Source organism: Canis lupus, chromosome 22 (genome assembly GCF_048164855.1).
Source record: "Canis lupus baileyi chromosome 22, mCanLup2.hap1, whole genome shotgun sequence".
Lineage (NCBI taxonomy): Eukaryota > Metazoa > Chordata > Mammalia > Carnivora > Canidae > Canis > Canis lupus.
The window spans coordinates 42209868-42234307 of NC_132859.1; the positions used below are offsets into that span (position 1 = coordinate 42209868).

At 44.3% G+C, this 24440-nt stretch overlaps 1 long non-coding RNA gene across 2 annotated transcripts; it reads left to right on the forward strand.

Moving 5' to 3' along the window:
- The first annotated feature begins 2264 nt into the window (after window positions 1–2264).
- On the forward strand, window positions 2265–23679 carry LOC140614501 (uncharacterized). Of its 2 annotated transcripts, none has more exons than XR_012015357.1 (3): window positions 2265–2366; window positions 21513–21799; window positions 23221–23679. It is a non-coding gene; the product is annotated as an uncharacterized lncRNA (long non-coding RNA). The 2 variants fall into 2 exon arrangements; XR_012015356.1 differs by lacking the exon at window positions 2265–2366 and adding an exon at window positions 19689–19920.
- Window positions 23680–24440: the final 761 nt, after the last annotated feature.

The following is a 24440-nucleotide window of genomic DNA, read 5'->3' on the forward strand; positions in this document are numbered from 1 at the left end:
CCAACTGAGCCACCCAGGTGCCCTGCTAAAAGAAAGTCTTATATTCCCAAAATATATGCTCTCCTTTCCATTGTAGCCTCCCAGGAAGTAGGCAGAACTGGGAATTCTCTTCCCTGTTTTACATGGGAGGAGATGGAGACCTGGGAACATAAAGTATCTGTCCCAAGATCGCATCCTGACTCAGGCAGAGCTGGTGCTCTCTCTCTGACCCTTCTCTATTTCAGGCTTACTGCGCTTACTCCCTTCTCTATTTCAGGCTTTTCAAGGGAAGAGGGATTTCTCAGAGATACTGAACTCAGTATTCCCTTTCCTACGTGATTCTGGATCTCTACAAAGTATTTGACCATCAAATAGAGAGGGAGGAAAGCTGTTGTCTGACCAGCCCCCACACCCAACACATACACATACTATGAATCCACACAAACATTTATATGCAAACACACACGAACACACATGCACATATACAAATGCACATGTATAGGGGCACCTGGGTGGCTCAGTGGTTGAGCATCTGCCTTGCATGCTCAGGTCATGATCCTGGGGTCCTGGGATCGAGTCCTGCATCAAGCTCCCCACAGAGAGCCTGTTTCTCCCTCTGCCACAGGGGCTGTTTCAGAGTCAATGCCATGCCAGCCAACTACACAGGATTTGAAGTAATTTCTGCTCAACTGCTGGCTGGCATCCCTCCCATCACTGCTCCATACATCATTTAAAAAGCAGTCTTTCTTTTCTTTTCTTTTCTTTTTTTTTTAAGCAGTCTTTCTAAACCTGAATTTAACCATGCTGCTCTCTCTCCACTACCTGCATTAGCACCTTCAAGGTGCAGTTCAGGCCTGAAGCCAGCATGAAGACCTGGCCAGGTGCCCACTGCCTGCCAGCAGGAAGAGGCAGTTCTGGCCCAATGCTCCCCTGCTCTCCAGCCATGCAGAGTGACCTGCCCCTCCCCTCGCTGAGACCTCTGCACCCTTGGATCATTCTCTTTGCAGCAGCCTCTCCCTCACCTTCCCCTTTAGGTTGAAACTGGTATTCTTGCCTCCAGGACTGTCCTGACTCCTCCTGTCTTTAAGATCATCTCATTCTACATTTTTATGGTCGAATTTCTTACTTCCATTTCTCCTCAATGGGCCCAATCACTGCAGGATGAGGACAGTATGCAAGTCCCTTCTGACTCCCTACTTCCTAGCCCAGGCCTGGCTCCAGTAGGCACCCTTGTAAGCTTACTGAATAAATGAAAGAATGAATGGATGGCTTGGAGCTCTGAAGGCCTCTCTCTACAGATCCGATGTTGAAAATGACTATGTTCTCAGTAGGCTACTGGCCAGGGCTGACCCCTGACCCCTGTAAAACTGCAACAGACTGGCTCTTCTACCCTCATGGAGAGGCAGCAAGCAGCAAGGTTGGGGCCTTGACCTCAGCTCCCGGGGCAGACTTGATTGGGTGGCAAGTCATCCCAAGGACCTGGCCTGTGATTGGTTTAGGAATGGTGGGCATCCCATTTTGGGCCAATGAGACTCAAGGAGGGAGTGGCTGGAGGTTTTAAGAAAGTGCTTAGAGGAGGTGGATGACCAGTGGCTTCTGACACCTATCTCAAGAACAGAGAGGGTGCAGGTATAAGATGAAGCTCGCTGGGTATAAGATGAAGCTTGCTCTGTAGAGGGCAGAGAGGAAAGACAGAGAGAACTTGGGTCTCTTGGGAACTATTGGATCAATCTCTCAGACTGTCCACTTTTGACTTCCAGTATATGCACCAGTGAGATTTCTGCTTTTGGGAGCTGCTATATGCTGAGTTTTCTGTTACCTGCAGCTGGCAGCAGGGCTGATCTCTGTAAACCAAAGAAACATAAGTTTTATGTTTATTGAGGTTGTTTTACTCACACATGCCTCTTCCAAGATCCCAGGAGGACCTCACAAAGTGCTTCCAGGGTGACATGTTTTTGTAGAATTTGCAAAGCCATGGTAGTTTACCACAATCCATCAAACACACCTCTTCCCTCTCCCACATCCCCTCTGTCATCCTGCCCCAGGGTGGGGTGCTATTGAGGCAGCCAAAGGCAATTTGAGGATTGGGCCCAGAGAGAGATGAGTTGGTCACTCATTCAGTTGGGTGTGGAAGGACACCGTTCATGGTCACTTTGGGGTTTAGCTTAGGTCATGCTGGATGATCCCATGTGGAAAGGACTTCCAAGAATCTGTTAACACTCACAGAGCTGACTCATTGGGCACCGGATCTCAAAGGTGCAGAGCTGCAGATTGTCACATGATGTGCAACACAGATCAAGGTACATAGTCCGGAACTGTGTGGAGTGTAGAGGAGAAGAAGATTTGGAATGTAGTCTGAGGAAACTTCTTCCATTTGCCAGATACATGTAAGTGAAAGACTCAGTTCTCTGCAATGTCTCATCAAAACAGAAGCTATCTTGTGTCAGATGTGATGGCATGAACCTCCCAGTAGACCACTCTGGTGACAGTGTGGGTGACAGACTTATTAATGAGTGTCTCCAACTCAGAGCATAAAGATGAGCCACTGCTTAAAAAAACTTGAGGGTCACCTGGGTGGCTCAGTCGGTTCAGCATCTGCCTTCAGCTCAGGCCATGATCTTGGGGTGCTGGGATAGAGCTCTGCATTGGGCTTCCTGCTCAGGGGGAGTCTGCTTCTCCCCCTCTCTCCACCTCTTCCTTACCCTGCTTGCTCTCTCTCTCTTTCTCAAATAAAAAAATAAAATCTTTAAAAAACAAAAAACCCCAAAACAACAACACAAAACAACAAAAAAAAAGAAAACCTGAAATGCTCTGGCTGGAAGAACTTCCAGCTTAGAAAAGACTCCCCAACTTTGACAATAATCCTGAAGATATCTATGACCTTACCAGTAATGGGTTGTGAAGCTACAAGAAAACTTGATAAACTATTGATAATTAAAAAAAAATATCTGCTCAACCATGCTAGAGAAAAAACTTAATTATCTTTCTGTTGGCTCTGTATAAAATAGTATAAAATTGTTGTCATGTTATGAAGCAATCAAAGAGAAAGCAGATAAATAAATGCAGGGAAAAATATTTTAGACAAGAGATAGGCAGTTATTTAATAAAAATAATATGCTATTTTTCTGAATTTTGTGATATTTGCATTGTCAGCTTTTAATATTTATAATTTGTTGTCATTTCTTTTCTCATTTGAGTTATTTGTTGTCATACTTGATTTTATATTAGTAATTTTGTATTGTTTCCTAAAGAGAGGATCCTGAGCTGTGGGAGCCTAGGCCCCACCAGAATGAGGCACAGCCTGCATCCCTCCACTATGAGGTTTTAAAAAAGATTTTATTTATCTATTTGAGAGAGAGAGAGAGACATAGTGAGAGAGAATGCATGAGTGGGGGTGGGGAGAGGGAGAAGCAGACTCCTCACTGACTAGGGAGCCTGATGTGGAGCTTGATTCCAGAACCCTGAGATTATAACCTGAGCCAAAGGCAGACACTTAACTGAGGCACTCAGGCACCCTCCACTATGAGTTTTGCCAGAGGAATCTGTCTGGGGAATCAGAGCCATCACTGGCTGTGGCCTCTTGTAGCCACTCTAGCCACAGAAAGACCAGGTGACAGACCATCCCCACAGACAAGCTCTCTGGAGCCCAGGAGATGCTAATATGGTGATGTTCCTATTGTGTAAGGAATGTTCCTAAGGGTTAGCATGAGAACAATCCCGTGTTCTAGAAGCAGGGAGAGCATGGAACATGCATTCAACTCTGCCCCCAGGCTATAGAGAAGCAGCTCTCAGGGTGGTGTTCCAAGGTTGCTGGCATGGACAGCAGGGGTTCTTAACCTAGGTTCCACAGACACCTCCCCTCAAGGGCCCAAGGGTAGAAGTCAGTGGGTCTGTGAATTTGGCTAGGTGAACCATTACATCTTTATTTCTACTAACCTCTAGATAAAATGTAGCATTTCCATCAATTATAAACATAGGCAACAAACTGTGGTATCAGCAGGACTGTCACCAAGAAAAATCATGGATGTTTTTCTATTCCTTTAATGTTTTTGAAGTTATCTTAAAATATCATTAAGTTCACTATTTAAATAGTAGTTATTACAAGACCTGCTGGTAGACTTTATTTAATGTGTTAATATAGAAGCTATACAGTACTGCATCGGAAATTATATTTTACATTTTAATAATGATTTCAATGTAATTAGCTTTCTTTATAATCTGTTATTTTATTTAATTCACCTGAAGACATTAAGAAGGGGTCTATGGGACCGGACTGCCACAGGGGTCCACAACACTGAGAAGATTAAGAATTCCTGTGGTAAAGGAAGTTGCAGGTATAGAGAGACAGAGTAGTAGATGGGATAAGGAAAAGAAGAACAAAGTATTGCCTACATTGCTAGCTTTTGGCTCTGAGTTGAATTTCAACTCTACGTAGTCATGCATTCATTCAAAGAACTCCCAATGAGTATCTACTATGTGGTAAGTTAATCTAACCCAGTACTCCTTTTATGAGGCAAGCAGCATTATAAAACCCATTTTACAGATGGTGCAAGGAAGGCTTAGGGAGGTTAACCTACTTGCCCAGATTCGCATGACGGCTAAGTGGGAGAGCAGGATTTTGGTGAGGTGGGCATCTGTGGAGAAGATGGAGAAGGTTACCTGGAGAAGGCAATAGTGGCACTGCATTTTAATACTTGAATAAGAGTTGGCAGGTGCTTAGAACGCAGCTTGAGGGCAGAGGCAGGCTGGAGAAAGGGGGTGGGAGAAGGAAGAGGGGTGTTAAGGAAGAGGTGTCAGATCTAGGAGTTAGGGAGCATCTTGGACTCCTCCTCTAACACCTCAGAGTCTGGAACTTGTTCTAGCCACATGGTGGGGGAGGAAGTTTTCTGAGTTAGGGCCTAGGGTTCTCTCTAGGCCACTTGGGGTGATTGGCCATCCAAGTTTGTTTGGGCTGAGGTGTTTCCTGGGACATGAGACTTTCAACATGAAAACTGGAAAAGTCCTGGCAAATCAGGATGAATTGGTCACCCTGAAAAGCAGGAAAGACAGCTTCTGGCAAGGGAAATACTGCTCTCCTCTCTTCAAGGCCAGGCAGAAGAGGTGATGTCCATTCTCAGCTCCTGGGTTTGCAGAGACAAGAGGTACTCGGAGATGGTGGCTGTTCAGCTTCTCCCTTGTTCTCCCACTTAACTCTGTTCTTGGATTAGAAAAGATCAAAGCTCCACCAACCCTGGCCACAACCCCGTGTTTCCTCCAGAATACACTGCAGATTCTGCACCCCAAAACTAATTGCTGATGGCATGAGTGGGATCATTGCCTTTGGGATGGCAGCCTCTTGAGCTATAAAAACCAAGTAGGCATATCATATGAGGTGTCAGTTCAAGCTTTGTGGAAGACGCAGGCAAATCAAGGTAGCCACAACCCCTTTAAGTTCATTCTCTCCTTCTCTTTCTTTTCTTTTTTTTTTGAATTATTTATTTATTCATGAGAGACACACAGAGAGAGAGAGAGGCAGAAAAATAAGTAGAGGCAGAAGTAGGCTGTCTGTGGGGAGCCTGAGGCAGGACTCAATCCTGGGACCCTGGAATCATGACCTGGGCCAAAGCCAGACACTCAACCACTGAGCCACCCAGGTGTCCCTCTCTCTTTCTTTTTTCAAGCCAAGACCACACCAGCCTTCTCAAACATCACTGGGTTGCTTATGAAAATGCAGATCCCTAGGCCTATACCCCTAGAGATATGAGTTCAACATGTTAAGGTGTGGTCCAAGGAGTTGCAATTGACACAAGCGCAGGAGCACTCAGAAACTGGAAAAGAGAATTTGGAATGCACCCAGAAATTCTACTTTTTGGATTTTATCCTAAGGGCAAGTACACAAAAATGAATTTAAGAGAATTATTATTTCAATGTGGTTAAAACAGAAAAACTTGAGGGAAAAACTAGATATTGATTAAATAAAATTTGGTATGTCTATACAATGAAATGCTATTTAGTCATCAAAAATGTTACTATAAACCTCTATTGCACTGGAAAGATGTCCAGCATTGATTTTTTTAAGACTTTTTATTTTGAAATAAGTTTATATTTACAGAAAAGCTGCAAATACAGTGCAGAGGGTGCTAGTATACCTTTCACAGAAGCTTCCCTGGATGTTAGCATTTAATATAACCATGGCCTATGTATCAAAGCTAAGAAACCAATCAGCATCCATATAGTCTGACTTACTAAACTATCTGCTTCATTCAATTTTACTACTTTTCTGCTAAGACTCTTTTTCTGTTCCAAGATCTAAGCTAGACCAATATGTTGCATTTAGCTGTCGTGTGTCCTTAGTTTTCTCCAATCTGTGACAGTTTCTCAGTCTTGTTTTTCAAGACCTTGACACTTTCGAAGAGAACCCTCAGAGAGGTCTCACCCCATGACAAGTGAGAATTGGGGGATAGCTGCCTAGCCTCCTATCCTTGAGGAATTGCTGACAGTATGCCTTATGTGGTCTCCCAGAATTCCCTGGGATGGTTGGGCTTTTGGCTGTCCACAGTGATAATTTGTGGCCACTCTGCATTGGCTGTTTTTCCTTCCTTCCTACTGGTATCTCCTGGGACCATCTCCCAGATAAACTCCATGCACTCCAGTCCGAGTCCCAAAACCTACTGCTTCGAGGAAGAAGGGTCCAGCTAATCCAGTACCATCGTTTCTGCACCCTGTGTTCACATCATCCACAGGAGGGGGCTGTCATGATCTAAGTCTTGCACACCTTGTTAGAGGGCTCACAACCAGACTAACCAGAGATGTTTAACTCCAGGAAGATTTTGAAGAGGTGGGCAAAGTGTCTTCAAATGCCCAGAGGCGTTTCATAAAAGGAGGATATGTTCTCTCCTCTCCAGAAAGGGGCACTTATGAGAATTCCATAAGTCATAATCAATGACTCCACCAAGCTATTAGCTTCCTTGGTCAGGGATTGGGTTTTATTTGACTTGCCATCCTCAGTAACGAATATGGTGGCTGGCACAAAGCAGAGATGTGTAAAAGACATCTGTGGCTTCCTCTTCAGGATCTGTTCCCCCCTCTACTGCCAACAGTATCCTTACTTTCCTTTAGAGAATATATTCCTCCCCCATTTCAGGGTTTTGGTTTGAGTTGGATGGACAATTCCCCCTTCCCACCCAAACTCCATATCTCATCTCTCTAGCTGCAGTGATTGGTCCAAGAGAAGGATATCTGTCTCAATTAAACTTCCTTTTTTTTCCAGGTATAACTTACATATAACATTATATTGGTTTCAGGTGTATAACATAGTGATTCAGTATTTGTGTACATCGTGCAATGATCGCCACAATAAATCTAGTTAACATCCATACATGACTTGATTTGAGCTAACAAGAGTGAGTCTTAGGACTTTGAGAAAGCTAGCCAAAGAGTTGCTTCTGGTTCTTCTGGAGGATTAGATAAGAGGCCTGGAACCACAGCATCCATTTTGCTAATATGAAGCATATAACCCAGGAGTTACTATGATTGCTTGCAGATTCATGGGGCAATAATATGGCAGACAAATTGGAATGAAAGCCCCACCAGGTCCTTTGTGGCATTTTTAAACTCCGAGATAAGCCTCACTTGAAACTATTTTTTTAAATGCCTTTGGGGGGGGCTAATTTGGGGTTTCTGTCACTTGTAAAATTATGTCATGCAAAATGAATGTATACTAACACAAGTTTGCTGATGGATGAATGATATAAAAATGAAGTGGGTTTCTGGAAGGTTTAAAGAGGGCTTACTAAAACTCAGAGCTCTGAAATATAGAGCAGAATGCCCCCCTGAGGTAATATGTTTCATGTTTCTAAAAGTATATGGATAGGCTGCATCACCATTCTGTCAGGGGTACTGAAGAAGGAATCCCCGTGGGAGGAGATGGGTCTATATGAATGCAGAAATAGTACCTCTTCCACTCTTAACATTCTGTCAGTGTGTAAAAGCAGCAAGACCCCACAGCAGATGGAAAGCTGAGAAGTGTTTCTCAAAGAGGCTCCACAAATGAGGGTGATAATGCAGTATAAAATTATGCCTGAAGAGCAGATTTGGGGCCCAGCCTGTCCCTCTTACTCCGTACTCCTGGAGCATTCCAGCCTGGGGGTGGTAGGGGAAGAATTCTGAGTGTCAGTGAAGAGAATGTCACATGAAACTAGAGCCGGGTGACAACGGGCCCATAGGTTCCATGGCTGAGTAGGACTCGGTGGGGGAGGCTGGCCACTAGCAGCAAGACCCATGTGAAGGTGTGGGCAGCTCAAGGCCCCGGTCAACTTTTTGCTTGCTGACAGGTGTACAGCAGGTCTTAGAGGAGGCCTGTTCTGACCTCAACATACTCATCAGGAGGAGAGTTTGCTCTTGAGAATTGATTATAAATTAAAGGGCGTGTGAAAGAGTAGACATCTACTAACATTTGCTACTGATTGATTTTTTTCCCTTTCTTTTCAACTGGTTTCAAAACTTATAAATGATTGATGGTGGAATTAGTTGGGTTTTTTTCTTATTTCATGGAGTTTTATTTTCTTACAACCTGGTATATGCACGTATATGAAACTAAGCTTATAGACAAGGGCTTGGGGACACTGGGCTCTGCTAGATTCACACTTTCACAAGTTCTGGCTCTGCTGCTGGCCCCTGGTGTGATTGTTGGCAACATATTTACCTCTTTTAGCACTACTTTTCTCATCCATAAAACTGAACCCATCTCACAGAACCACCATAAGGATAAAATACGAAAGTTATACAAAAATCTTGGCACACCCTAAGTGCTCAAATGGTGAGAGACATAAAATATTGGATCTTGAGGGGCCTCACTGATGCTTAAAAGGATGACACAATTCATCTAAAGCTTCATTCCATGGATTCTAGAAGGCCAAAGTCTTTTTCAAATTCCCTGGGGCCTTCTGCCTTTTCCAAGTGTCAGTCAAGGAGAGGCCAGAAAGACAGATGAGTTGGAGCTGAACAGAGAACAGTATGGTGATAGAGGGTGACAAGAGGGAAAGGTGTGGAGTGTGGCAAAAGGGAAAGGGCAGGCCCTGCCAAAGACAGCCGCTGCTCTCAGCTCCAGCCAGTGGTTGCCAGACAGTGGGGGTTGAATGATGTCAGTATGGCTTAAAAGAAAAGCCAGAAAGTCAGATGAGTTTTTTTTCCTAAATTCTTTTGCTTTTAGAAGTCTTCCAGCAATTAAAAAAAAAAAATTAAAATCTGCATAGACAAAACAAAACAGAAGCCAGGGTTGAATTTGGCACATACCATCAGTTTCCTACATTTGCTTTGAAGTCTGGAGGTCAGCCTGTGAGCTCCAAATGTTAAGGCCACCTGGCTTCTAGCCCTGCTCTCTATGCCCATGAATCTCTATCCATCCTCTTCAATAGTGCAAGGCAGAGACAAATACTTCCGCATGTCAACAGCTGAAGACATGATATGAAAACCATCAAGGGCAAGAGAAACAAGAGCAAGCAGGAAGATCAAAGTTTCTGAAACCCTCCTCCTCCTTGCAGACATTCTGTTGTGTTGGAGGCTGAAAGTCAGCCTGCTTCCACTCCATTCACTTCAATTAAATTTCCTCAATATTACCACATGACAAGCACTAAATTAGGCCTTGGGGATTTTTTTTGTCCCGCCTACTGTGTGCTTGGGACAGTTAGATATTTTAACTACCTTGGCTCACAACAACCTTGAGAAGTAGAAATTATCTTCTCCATTTTATGTGGAGAAAAATAAAGGCTCAAGAGTGGTGAGCCACTTGCCTAAGGCCACCTTGCTAGCCAGTGACAAAGCAGGGTTTCAAACCCTGATCTGTGGGTCTCCAGATTCCTTGTTGACTTCATCCCACCACTGTTTTTTTGGACACAAAAATTCAAGTGTGAAAATTGCAGCAAATGCAATAAGCATTCCAGTGGAGGTGAGCCAGTGGTGTGGTAGGAGGAGAGAGAAGAGAAGCATCTGCCCCAGCAGTCTTGTGCTTCAGAATGTACATGGATCACCCTGGGAGCTTGTGAGACTGGGTTCTGGGTCAGTAGCTCTGGGGCAGGGCTCCAGGGTCTGCCTTCCAAAGGAGTGCCCAGGTGATGCAAATGCTGCTGCTCCATCTGCCACACTTTGGGAAGCAAGGCTCCATTCCATGATCTCAGCCTTTTGAGAAGAGCTACTTAACTAGGAATTGTGGAAAGGCAAGGGTGTGGCTGGTCTGGGTGAATCCACCTCTCTTCCTGGCAAAGCAACCCTGCCTACTTTCTGCCTGTTTTCCTGTGAGGTCAGGAGAGTGGGACATGTACACACATGGTATGGTTATGAGCCTGTGGGGATAGGGCACCCATTAGTGTCTTGCTGTGATGCAGCTCAGGATGGCACCAAAGTCAAGATGAGGCAGATGTGCTTCTGAACCAGCTGAGCAAGGTGTTTTATTGCTGGAAGCACTAAAAAGAAGTAAAGCAATGGTGAATGGTGAATACTGGTGGTCCCTACATGAATCCTCTTCACCCAGGGGGTGCCCATCCCTACCTGCTATCCACACTGTTTCCAAGGTGTTCATAGCTGCTTCCTCCAGAGAATTATTCTCAGCAGAATGGGAGCCATCTCTCCCAGAAGACTTCCCCATCAGGCTTCCCTTCCCTCTCTACTTATAGACAGCCTGTAGACAACAACTGATTGATGAAGGTATGAAAGTCTATTGCCCTTGGCTTCTAGGAAGGACCAAGTCTGTGGTGCCGACTGTGGTCTGTAATGCTCCAGAACTCCTAATGGGATAAAGCTAAAGCTGGGACCACTTCCTTGGTTAGTAGAATCCCCAATGCCATCTTGTTTCCCTTGTTCCCCTTCTCCTAAGGGCATTCCTCTAACAAACAACGTATACCCAAATCCCTGTCTCAGGCTCTGCCTCTGCCTCTGGGGAACCTCATCTAAGGCAGAAACTCATGCAGGTAGATACTGCTGTCCTCACAAAGACAGCATGAGATGGGTGTCCTTGTCCCAATTTGACAGATGAACAAACTGAGACTCAAAGAGAAGTCACTGGATGAGTACCCACAGCTGGTAAGAATGAAGCCAGGACTGGCATCTAGGTGTGTGCTCATGTGTTTTGCCCTTGGACTCACTGACAGTGCCTCTTTATATTTTGTCTTTGACCCTTTGGAGGCAGGGACCCCTTGGAGTTGGGCTTCTCTGTGGCCCAGCCCTTGGGCCATCCATACAGGTAAAGCTGTGGGGGCTCTTAGAAGGCCCAAGGGAGTGGGGACAGTGGGTGGGGAGGGGGAGACTCTGCCTCCAAACTAATTCCTGCACTCAGAGCTGATTCCCTTCAAAAAGGTACTTTATTTATTTATTTTTTTACCTTTACCTCGTTTCTTTTATCCAAATTACATTTCCTCCCTTCCAGTTCTTCCCTGGGGAACATCCTTGCTAGAGGGAACCATGCCTAGATTTTGCTACACACTCTGGAAGGAACCAGAACACTTGGGTGAGACAAGACAAAGAGCCAGAGTGCACAGACACCACCTTCTGATGTGTAGGAGCTCATGGTTGCCAAGAACTTCAGGGCTACTGTCCAATTTGATTCTCAGTTACCATTACACACATTTTACAGATGGGGCTTAGGACTCTAGGGTCTACCAATTCCAAGATTCCCGATTCCAGACAAGGGAAGTGGGTGTAAGCTGCAGCAGGGAGCACCCAGTGCAGTAAACAGTGGCAGGAGCACAGCCCCAGACCCCAGTCAAAGGGGACAGAGACAGTGGGGGAGGGGGTGAGGTGAATGATTTGGGAAGCCTGGGCTCCAGTGGCAGGCTTCCAAAAGCAGGATCTTGGCAAGCTTCCCAGGCTAGATTTTACCCGTGAAGGTCCAGGTCAGGAACCTCACTCTTCAGCCAGAGGAACTGTCTGAGTTAGAAGCTTCTCCAGTGGAACCCTCCAGACTCAGAGCCCTGGCCCTGTGACCATCTTGTTTACAGTTGCTTGAGCTTGCTTGCTCTGTGACATCCTGACCCAGGCAGTGGCCTTTCCCAGATGCCAAACAGTGACATGAAGGTTACTCTAAGACTTGCCTGCTAGTTTTATATCTCTCATCAGTGAGAAAGTTTCAGGAGATTTCAAGGCCAAGATAGGCAGGCATTTAGGGTGAAAGGAAGCATTTGGGACTTTGGGATTAAGTTCTTGGATCCATTGTTGTGATAGGTATGTGTGCATGATCACCCTGGGACCCTAGCAATGAGTCTTTTAGGACTGCCAGATTCCTGTAACTCTAGCTTTCTGAGCCACCTTACAAACTTGGTCATTAGCCATCTCTGCATTATTCTCTGTGGACAGTGGAGGAAGAGGGTTTACTGCCTCCTAGTCAGGGCCTATGTAAGGGACAAGATCTGGTCATCTCTGCAATTCTGGGTTTGAAAAGACACAAGTAATAGCGGAAATCCTGTGTGAGCATAGTTCTATTGGAAAAATAAGCATGTGCTACTTCTTCCAACCCCCCTGAGTTACTAAAACTGTGGCCTTCTGCCCTAATGAGAACCCCAATGGTGTAGACATCTCCCCTGGCCTTGTTGGAACTGACTTTGAAGGCAGAAGAGGTTAAAAATGTATTTTAAGGTTCAGGCAATTAGAGCAACCTTGCAGAACCCCTGACACCAAGAGGATTTATATTGGATTTTTTCTAATATTAACATGATCAAATGCAGTTGAGCACTGGGGCACCTGATTCTCCAGGAAAGAATATTCTGGTTTGGGACTCGGAGAAGACAATGTGATGCTTAGGGCCCAGACCTTGCCAGGAAAATATTACGAGGAAATGAAAGAGCCCAAGAATTAGAGCCTTGTGCTTCTATTTTAAAAACATGCCTCGAAGGCAGGCTTTAAATAGAGAGCGGGCTCACAGAGAACTTTATTTGCAGGAGGCCCTGAAGAAGAGGGCAGACCCCAGCAGTCCCTGGCAGGGCAGAGAGCCTGGAGATCTTGGTGGTCAACAAGAGCAGTGGATCTTCCAGGGTCATCCAGGGCCAGCTACATCAGCATCTTTGGGAACTCGCTAGACAGGCACCTGTCTGGCTTCCACGCCACCACTGCTGGCTCAGAGACTCTGGGGGTGGAGGCCAGTGTACCTGTTTTATTAAGTTCTGTGGCAAACCGTGATGCCTACTTGTGTCTGAGAACCACTATTCTACATCTGAGGGGAATGGATCCAACCTGCAGATGCATTTTTATTGACTGGTACAGCATTTGAAATTGTTTGAACCGGTTTCCAATGTTTCAAACGGGTATTTTTATATGAAAATCCACATTTCTGGCTTTTCTTGGAGAAAAAAAAATCAGATCTAGCCACAGGGGACTCACGTACCTGCTTGGCAATAATTGTCTGGAGCTGAGAAGAGGCTAGTGCTCTTAGAAAGGGCACCAGCCCTCCTGGGAGCAGCGGCCCCTCATTACCCATCTCTCTTCACTCAATCCTGTCTGGAGGTTTTTGAGCTGTTGGCCCGTGACCTATATAATGTCTAGTGTCATCTCAGGCTGAAATTCATTCCACACGCATTTGCTGACCACTTACCTGATAGGATGGACTTTTCTGTTGTCCTTAGAACCTCCCTGACCCTTACCATTTCCTCCCACCTCCAGCACAGACACACCCATCCTCAGCTACCTGCACTTTTTTTGCTAAGATGGGGGAAAAAAAGGAAAGGCTTGGTTAGCATAACACCCAGAATGCAGCCATACAAGTCAGTTAATACCAGAAAAAAAAATAGATTTCTTTGTTTCACCTACACCATTCTCTGACCTCACTGTTGAGAAAATAAGCTTATTATCATGTTCAGAAAAGAAGGGACACTGTCCTTTTGTTAGGCTTGAGGGGGTTTTTATCTATGGCTTGGGGGTCATCAAAGGTGGACAAGTTCATTCAGTGGCTGGGATGGCCTGGGACAGTTGACGGTCTTCTCTGTGCCCAACACTGAGCTGGGTTCTGAGATAACAGTGAGGTCCTGGGCTGGGGTGTGGATGGTCACTTCTGAACTATGTCAACCCCACTTACTTCCCAGGGCCACTTCCCTCTGCTCCATGCTGACCTTCCTCCTCAGTCTATGCCTGTCCTCCCTCCAATTCTACCCTGAACCAATTTTTGTGTGAATGGCAGACTTCATCAAAGTCTGGTGGTGGCAGTTGGTATTTTATTACAGATGACTTAAACTATTACTGGATATTCCTGATCGCAACAACCCTGTCTTCATCAGATCAACCCACAACCTTCTCCTTCCATCTCTGCTTCTCATCTTTACCTGCTCACCTGATTCTCTCCCAGCCCCACACACTTCTGGAAACTTTTTTGTGCAGAGCATATTAGCTGCCACCTTGTTTCACTGTGTGCTTATAAGCTATTCTCCAGGTGTGGGCGACTCACCTAGAGTGGCCCATCACAATAGTTTCCTGGACAAATACAGCAAAGGGATGTTGGTGCCAGTCAAAATAGCAACTTTTTTCACCCTGCCAAGACTATTTCACAGCTGAAGCCTCAATCCCAGAACTTAAGCAACCTGGCCAGACATACCTTCTGGTCCACCTGGCTCCTGCTCCAACCCTTCCAGGAAAGGGGTAGACTGAGCAGACCTGGCCTCAGCTGATGAGTAGATGAGTGGGGTCCTGTCCTGTCCTGCTATTCCCTCTTCAGGATACAAGGCTCCTCTCCTTTCAGGGCTCCCTCTTTTAAAGCAAGGTCATGGAGAGAAGGCTCCTACGCGGCTGGCATCCCATTAATTTGTTCTTTGGGGAGAATGGCCATAGGTGTTGGGTAGGGCCAAAGTGCCGGCTGTCAGCTGAGTCCATCTCCAAGGCAGTATAGCCAGCCCAGCATACCTTTCTCAGTTTAACACACCACCGGGTACATTGTACCTCATAGCTCAGAATCAATAAAGTCAAGGCAATTTCCTTAACATGCCATCAATAAGAGATTATGGAAGGGGGAGGGTTTTCCTTAGAAGCTAATGCCTTACTAAAGTTCAAATGAGGCAATATATAGTAAAATAAATTCCAGCTCTATTTTCACTCCTTGCAATTTTAGTGGAGACTAAATGAAATGGAACTGTGTTGATCCTAACCCGTTCAATATATCTTCACTTCCTAAGAACCAAGGTCATTTTTACCTTCATGGGAAGGGAGGCAAAATATAAAATACTCACCCATACCGAACAGAAATGCATTTGCAGGTTTTTGAAAGCCAGGTAGATGACTGATATATTATGTAATTCATTTCATGGCATAGCTGAATGTGTTTTATAGATAGTGTTTAACCTTGCCAATTCTGCTCTGAGATAATCCCCCTTCTGAGGATAAAAATCATATATTTAACATAAAAGGAAAGGTTGGGAGAGGAAAGCAGCATAATGTGTTCTGTTCAACAGATAACCAGAAGTTGCTTACACAGAAAGATGATCAGAGCAAGTTCATTACTGCTTTGCCTTATTAGCTAATCATCATGTTGCTACTAATCAGAAGTGAGGGGATAACCACTTGAGTGGCATTGTGCTACTCAATGACAAAATATATCCAGTGTTGTGTGGCAAGGCGGTGTGTGAGCGGTGGCTTTGACAGACCCTAGATTGATCCTCTGTGTTATCACATACCTGTTCTGTTAACCTTAGGTAGTTTGCTTAATGCCTTTGAGCTTCAGTCTCCTTGTTTGTAAATGGGCATAAGAATAATCACTGCAGTATTTAATGGTTATCCATTACACATTTCTCTTCCTCCTCCTTTCCAATAGAACCCTGATTTTACTCAGGTTTCTTAACCTCTAATTCCATAGAGGAATCTTGACTTATCCCAAGCAGCCCCAGCAGTCCCTTCCTGGGGAATGTTATTAGTTAGGGAAAGGCCCATGGCTCCTATTGGTCCAATCAGACTGGAGGAGAGGTATTTTAACTTTCTCTTGGTGTATGAATAAGGAAGCACATTTTCCCCAAAGGCCACTGGCTGCCATCTTATAGCCACATGAGGAACTAGATTGATGTAAAGGTGGTAGTGAGAATGGCAAAGCATTGAGACAGAAGGAGCCTGGGTCTTTGGCAACATATTGATTGGGCTGTGCCTGGAAACACACTTCTTCTGGTCTCCAAGCAGAAATAAATTCATTATTTATTTTAAAATTATTATTTAAAAAACAAATAAAATTATTTGTTTTTAAAGTCATTTTGAGCCTAGGTTTTCTGTTACAGGCAGTCCACTGCATTCTAACTTATAAATGTTTCAGGCGATTATTGTAAGGATTATAGGGGAAAGAGTCTATATATAGGTATGTCCAGTGAAAATTTCTGTGATGGTGGAGATGTTCTATATCTACATTCTTCCACTAGCCACATGGCTGTTCAGCATTTGAAATGTGACCAGAGCAACTGAGAAATAAATTTCAAATTTTAATTAATTTTAATTAATGAAAATTAAACATTTAAATAGTTACACGTGGCTAGTGACTACTGTGTTGTACAGCATAGATCTATAAAATCATTTGGCACAACATCTAGAATCCAGTAGGGGTCCATGGATGTTGACTTCTCTTCCTGTGTCCCCTGCAACCCCTCAGTCCCCCTCTGAAAATTCATTCGGTCACCAGAATTTGAACAGGTAGCAAGAAGAGCAGGAGGTGTTCATTTCAGGGGTAAAGAAAGCCAAAGGTTGGAAAAGGACCCAGATTTAAGGGGCAGACCTAAATAACAGTGTTTGAACTGTGTTCCTACCTAGTTACCTAGTAAAGCCAGACCTCCATGTTGTTGGAAACCCAAGAAAAAGCTGGCCCTCCTAATGTATGCATTTGGACAAGATTAGATGTCAATGTATAGACTTACCAGAACTTACCAGACTTACCAGGACACTGCCAGACAATTTAACAGTACAGTAACTATGGTAATGGTTTCCTAAGGTCCCTGGTCTTCTGAGACCTGATGTCTACAAAGCACCTAAGCATTAGGTATATGTTCCATGCTGTGACCACTGTTATCTCCCATATTGACAGATAACATCACATCACAGAATGGCCTTTAGAAGGAATCCTGCGCTGCAAGAGCTGGGATCCTTCATTGAGTGACTGAGAGCAAGGCTTGTTTTCTATAAATCTTGGTCATTGTCATTTGTTGTCGCCTAATCCCACCCTACACCTTTATTCCTATATCAACCCTTGCCTTCCCTCTACCTCCAACTTGGCCACCACCTGGAAACTATTTCATTGACAGAAGGCAAATATTAGGGTCCCTCTAACCCAGGCCAGTGAACTATCAATGCCCAGCGTAGTAAAGGAAAAAAAATCTTACTAAAACTCCTAATCCTACCAATGCCAAGTGTGGTGCCCCCAAAGACTGGCTATGGACTCTGTAGGGGAAGTATGCTATTATTGGCTTCCAAGTAGGCAGGCATATTGGATTCAGAATTTCCTGCATTTTTTTTTTTGGTGTTTACTCATTTACATTTTTTTTAAGTTGAGGTGTAATATAAAATAAGGTACAGAAACTCAAATATCCATTTTGGTGAATCTTTTTATATATACACACATGTGACTCCCACTTAGAGCAAGGGATCTTAATCCATATCTTCCTGAAAAAGCAATCACTTTTCTGATTTCTATCAGTATAGACTGGTTTTGCCTGTTCAACAACTTTACATTTACAGAATCCTAGAGCTTCTCTTGCTCAATATTATGTCTATGAGTTGCACCCAGATGGTTGCGTGCAGCAGAGTGTATTTTTTTCCATTCCTGTGTAGTATTCCATTGTATTAAATGTACAGGATTTATTTATCCATTTTACTGTTGCTGGGCATTTGACCATTTTCCAACTTGTGACTATTATGAATAAATTCACTATAAACATCCTTATATATATGTTTTGGTGCATATATACATTTATTTTGGTTGGATTTATATCCAAAAAGTGGAATTCTTGGATTGTAGGCCATGTAGGTTTAGCTGTAGTAGGGACTGTCAATGTTTTTCCAAGTGATTACACTAATTTATACCCCCACTAGCAATGTGTTAAAGTTCCAGTTTATCCATTACCTCATCAAAATTTGATAGTGCCAATTCTTTTAAGTTTAGTCAGTCTTGTATGTTTGGTAATTCTGGTGGAAGTATATTGCCAGATTTTGAAGCTCAGAGTCAGAGGTTGGCAAATAAGGCCTGCAGGCCAAATCCAGCCCACCATCTGTTTTTGTAAATAAAGTTTTATTGAAACACAACCATACTCCTTCATTTCTGTGTGTCTCTGACTATTTTAGCACTTAAATAGCCAAGCTGAACAGTTGCAACAGAGAATGCATGGCCGACAAATCCCATAATAGCTGGTCAGTTATGGAAGAAATGTGCTGATCCCCGTTTAAAGCAAGTGGGTCATGGGAAAATTCATTTTGGTAATCACTGTAAGCAGTGGGGACAGGTGCCCATTTGGTATCTGGCAGTGGGGACAGGTGCCCACTTGGTATGGTGCCGTAGTGCCTAGGTACTGGGATGGTTACAGAAAGCTGGCATGTTGATCCCTTCAGCCCTCAGGGCAGCTGGACAGGGAATAGGGCAGTTGGAATTCCTGGGCAGGTCTTTTGTTATTTTGAGTGACCTTAGTGGTTTGTCTCAATATGTTGTATAATAATTATCTGTGTGTGCCATGACTTGTAAAAAGTTGGGACACAGTCAGACAGGAGTTCATACCAGCCATCTTCATTATCTTGAGCCTATACCCTAACACCCTGCCAATTGGCTTCTACTCTATCTCTGCTCAGGGAAATCACAAATCCAGGGTTTTTTTTCCCCTTAAGTCCTCATTTTTCTTTATCTCCCTATGGCATTGGACACCCTTTGCTGCCCTGCTTCCAAACACTAGCTAGCCTTGCCTGTATAACAATTATAATAATGTTGATTAGCATTCACTGACTTCCTCCTCTGGAACGTAAAATTTACCCAGAGCATTTTAACTGTTTCTCACAACTGACAGATGTGGTAAGTCGTGTCACCCCAGATTTACGTTAGAGGAAAGAGCTTCGGCAAGTCTCAGTTCCCAGCTAGGAAGTGGAGGCAGGGCTTCGAACCTTGGTGTGGGGTACCTGAGTGCCAATATTCCCCAATACTCATGCTACCTCTGACTACATGATGCTATTGGTTTTCCTCAGACCTTAAGGCTCTTTCTTTTTTTTGTGTCTTTTGCTCTTTCTGCTGTCCCTTCACTGTTGTTTTCCCCAAGGTTCAGGCCTTAATCTCTTCTTTTTACCACATACTCTTTTCTCTCATGGTCTGGCTCATGGTTTCAATGTTAACTTTGATCCTGAATGTGAATTAAGATTGATTTTTTCCAAGAGTGCTCCAGGGACTTTACATAGGGTATCTCATTAAATCCTCAGCATAACCCTGAAAGGTCAATGCTGTACCCACTTTGAAGTTGAAAGAAGTCCATTGACCTGGCTGAGGCCACTCAGTTGGAAGATGATGAGAGTGGGCAGCTTAAACCCAGCTCTGTGATGATATTAAAGTTCATGAGTGTCTAAGGTGGCCCCTTCCCCCCACATGAATGCCAGGTTGGGACCCCCAACCACCTAAAAGCTGTGTCTGCTTATATACTTCATTAAGACTTTAAACACTACACGTCTAAAACCAAACTCACTTTTTCTTCATCCTCCTCTATGCCTTCTTTGCCTTATAGATTCTCTACATGTTGACATCTACAAGTGACCTGAGATTCCAGATGCCTCATTCTGTACCTATATGCTGCCAGCCAACCCCAAGCCCCAGTAGTGCTTTCTATCCTCTGACACCATGCCCAGCCATCTAGATCACAGACCCTTCCTCTGAGTTCCCATCTCTCCTCGTCTGCCCTGTTCCTTCTGCGACCCAGTGCAATGCCCATGTGTAATGTCACACACCTGCTTTCATCTGTCTGCCCTGGATCCACTTGGGCTTCTACGTATCCCATCAGGGTAGGTAGACCATTCAGTGTTATCTTTCACTGTAGTCCTCAAACTGGCCTGAGCCTTAGAATCAATTGCAGTTTTTTTGTTTGTTTGTTTGTTTGTTTTAATTCCCAAGTGGGTTCCTGACTGGAGCATCTAATTCGATGAATCTGGAGTAAGGTTGAGAACTTGGATTTTTAGCAAGAGCCTCTGGGATTGCAATGTGGGAGCCCTCTGTGTTAGTATGAGAAACACTAGTCTGCTGCAACTCTTCCTCCATAGTTGGGAGGTGCAGTCCAGAGGGAGTGGGCTGGTGGGACAACTGGCTAGAGAACCATATGCTTCTGGCACTCGAGCTAATCTCTTGCCCTCCTCTGTGCCTCCTCCAACACTTTCTTTGCATAAATTGAGGACTCAGTGATTGTAGAATGAATGAATGAATGAATAAATGAATGAATGAATGAATGAATGAATGAATGAGATAGTTTTAAAGGCCTTTTCCCTAACACCTCAGTTATTTTCTGGTTGTAAAGTCAAGAGATGCCCATGGAAGTTGCATAAATCCTGCCTTCCAGTAAGATTTTGTAGGTACCAAGTGGTGAAGCTGAGGGAGAGTCTACAAAATATCTGAGGAGCACTCCTCAAAACTATCAAGGTCATCAAAACTAGGGAAAGTCTGAGAAACTGTCATAGCCAAGGGGAACCTAAACAGACAAGGCAAATCCAAATAATGTGGTATCCTAGATGGGATCCTGGGACATAAAAAGAACCAAATAATGTGGTATCCTAGATGGGATCCTGGGACATAAAAAGAACATTAAATAAATCTAAACTTTAGTTTTAAAAAAGTGATCTTGCTTCCCTTCAGCATTCAGGGAGGGTCACTAGCATTCAGTCACAACATCTAGTGTCAACATTTCATTCATAAAGTTCATGATGGATGTGTTTACAAGAATTGACATTAGCCCATTGAGTGCCCTATTCCCTCCCCTGACTCATTTTTTGGAATGGGTGCCCATGAAGATCTGGCTGGTCTGACTGCCTTGACGACATAGGCAGGTTACTGAGAGGTAGGTGGAAGAGAAACATGATAATTTCAACAGAACCAGGCACCAAACCTAGCCCTGACATCCATCAGCTATGGGACTTTAGGTGTGTTACTTTTTCTCCTCAGAAGTGGAGTGGTGATGATGTTGCCCTCCTCACAGACCTCCAGGAAGCATTTCATGAATAGAGAGCCAGGGACACTGTAGACATTCGACATCTGGAAGATGGTATATTATTTAAGACATCCTTCGGTTAGGCACTGGGTATTTCAGGCTTGGTAAGACAACAATTCCGGGACCTCTCAAACTTCTGCTGAACTCATTTCCCAAGTTGGGTTCCCTTTTACCCCTGCAGTGCCAGATGTACATCTCCTCCCAGAAGCCTCCCCACCCTAGCACACTCAGCTGGGCACCCCCAGCCATAACTCAGACTTCTAGTTCTCTATAAATAGAACAAACATTCATCTGCCCTGGTCCCAGATGTCATTTTTATTGGTGTCTAAAAATAAAAATAATAGTAATTTGCTACATGGTAATAGCCTGACCCAACTAGCTTGCTCTCTCTTCCTCCAGGCACACTGTGAAAGCCATCGACACCACTTCCAGATTGCAGACCTCTGACCTGTCACCAGTCTGTCAGTGTCAGTAAGGCCAGGTAGAGGACACAGGCCAGCAGTCCAACGAGGAAGCTTCCAGCCTGTGCCCAGGGCGCAGTCTCCAGCCTGGGATTCTTCACCTCTCAGCCACCCTTTCAGCACTATTTAAAGGCCCTGGGGAAAGAAGGAGGGAAAATGGAGAAGAGAGTCAGGGAGAAAGAAGAGAAAGAGAGAAAGAAGACTGATAGCTCAAAGTTGAAAGAGGTAGTTTTGGCAGATAAGTAACAAATGTGGTTTCCTCCTGCATGAACCATCTATGCAGCTGATTAGATTTAGCATCACCCACTATCATCTCTGATGTACTCCATGCCACATGAGGTGGAGGGGGAAGATTTACAAGTGCAATTCTCAGAGACGCTGTACTGGGGAGTTATGGCATCTCTGTATAGTACAGCCAGGGAGGCCAGGAAAGTCTCATGCAATTTAAAACACTCCATAGATCTTTCTAGACACCTTTCTGATGTATCACTGGGCTATTAGCTATTCCAACAGAGATAGGGAATGGGAGTAGGCCAGGGGTGGCAGATACCTTCTGGATGGAACGTTACTGTGTAGTCATGGTCCCCACTCTAAAGGTTTTGGGTTCAGCTGAGATGCTGCGGATCCTCCTTGAGAAAAGTCAGTCTCAATCGAAGGGCCTGTATATGTCTTAAATTTTCTTAATTACATAAGTAACACCTGTATGTGTTCTCCTTGTAAAAGGAAAAATATAGCAATATACACAATCTGAAGTCCTATTCACTATTACTTCCTAACTTCCTCCCTCCACCCCAAGCAATAACTATTGTTGCCATTTGAGTGGGCTTTTCCCAGAACTTTTCAATGCATAGAAAAATACATGTTTTTATGTACAAGTTTCCCTCTTTCCTTCCTTTATTTTTCTTTTTCTCTGTCTTTAAAAAAATATTAATTCAGGTAGGCATGTACTTGTTTGTTTACTTGCATAAATGGTATCTTAGTGTATGCATTGTCCTGCAATTTGCTGTTTTCACTCCTCAATAAGTGTGTCAGTTCGGGGTCCTCTAGGAAAGAGACACTGAGAGCGGTTAGAAGTAGAAGAGATTAATTGGAGGCGATACCTGGAAAGATAGGGGGGACAAGCTGGGGAGGGACAGCACAGAGACGGGGATCTCACATTGGGAAGCTCAGAGACTGCCCCCTAGAGGAGCGCCTTATTTGGCAGAAATGGCTTAGGCCTTACAACCCCACCATGCTCTGTCATTGGCTGGGGGACACCCAGGAAAATCATGGCCTTAACACAAATGCTGCAGTAAATCCCCAGAGCTCTGCAGCTGGAGGCCATCAGCTTACTGCACTCCTCATAGCCACTGGTAACGCCTCTTTTACAGCCCCACAGCTGCCTCATTGGTCTCAGAATCTTTTCATGAGGGGTATGTGTGCTTTTTGTTTGAGAATGTTCCCCAAGTATGGGTTGATTACAATGGACTTAGCTATTCCCCTCTTGATGGACTCTTAGATTACCCTCTCTTTGCTATTATGGACAGTGTGGCAATCATCATCCTTGAACAACACTCCATCCACAGCAGGAAACTGATGAGGGCTTCTCTGGAGTAAAGATGAAAAGGAGAAATTTCTGACTAAGGATGTCCATTTTGAATTCACAGATTCAGGCCAATTCTCTGCTCAATGGGCTCTGGATGACCCTCTCCTCTGGATGGGACAACCTGCACTTTCCCATACCCCCAAGACATCTGGATTTGATGCCTCTGAGATTGGCCCACCTCCACCAGGTCCCTGACTCTGTTTGTCCAGACTTTGCCTCCTGATGCTCCTGCAACATCCTCAGAAGATCCCTTCACCTAAACTTTTGTCCTGTTTGCTTGGCTGGCCCTTGGTCGTCTGAGGTGGCAAATGTAGGATTTATGATTATAGACTCTGGAAACAACTGATGAGCTTCAATCCCAGCTCCACTAGTTCCTAACTGTGATACCAAGCCAGTTTCTGAAGCTCTTTTTGTATCTCATTTTCCTCATCTGTACAATGAGGCTGTTGAGATAAAATGAGTTATCATGTGTAGCACCCTGCCACCAACTCAATAAATATTAACTTTTGCTATTATCTGACCCCCAGGCTGGGATTCCAGCCCCTTGACATTCATAAGGCGAGTATTCTGGTGCTAATTTCTCATTTGCCAAGTGCCCCATACTTGCAAGTGGATTCCTCAAGATCTGGACCTGCTTCTGTTTTGGTCTGGAGAACACTCTCATACCATTGTCTCCCTTGAGCAGGGCTACTCTCAGCCTGGGGTTCTCCCTCTTCTGAATTCAGCTTGCCAAATATATAGCAAAACCCCATAATTCAAATCTTGATCCTACAACTTGTAAACCTTAGCTCTCTCATCCATAAAAGGCAGTTGGCAATGTGACCTACTCACAGGGCTGTCGTGAAGATAAGTAGAGATATCACTTACCAAGAACTTAGAACCATGCTCAGCAAGTGGAATTAACATGATTATCTCCTCAGAAATGGATCTTTTTAGACCCTATTCACTTGTACCTCCTGGTTGACTGAGGATCTGGTATGTCCATCAATCAGGATGTGATTAATACAATCTGATTAATACAAGACAATTTGACTTGTGTTGAGTTAGGTCTGTGATAACAGGGCCTGGTGCAAAGAGATGGAACCCTGAACAAAAGCAAAAGCAAAGAAACAGGACTATCACCAGCAGTGATGACTTTCCAGTCCGTCTTCATCACAATGTCTACATAGGTATGCACATCTTATTCTTCATGTTGCAAGGGCCCCTCCCTACAAAGAAATGTGAAAGTGTCCCCATCTAAATGGCACCACCCAGCTACCAGTCACCATTACCTTTCGGTAT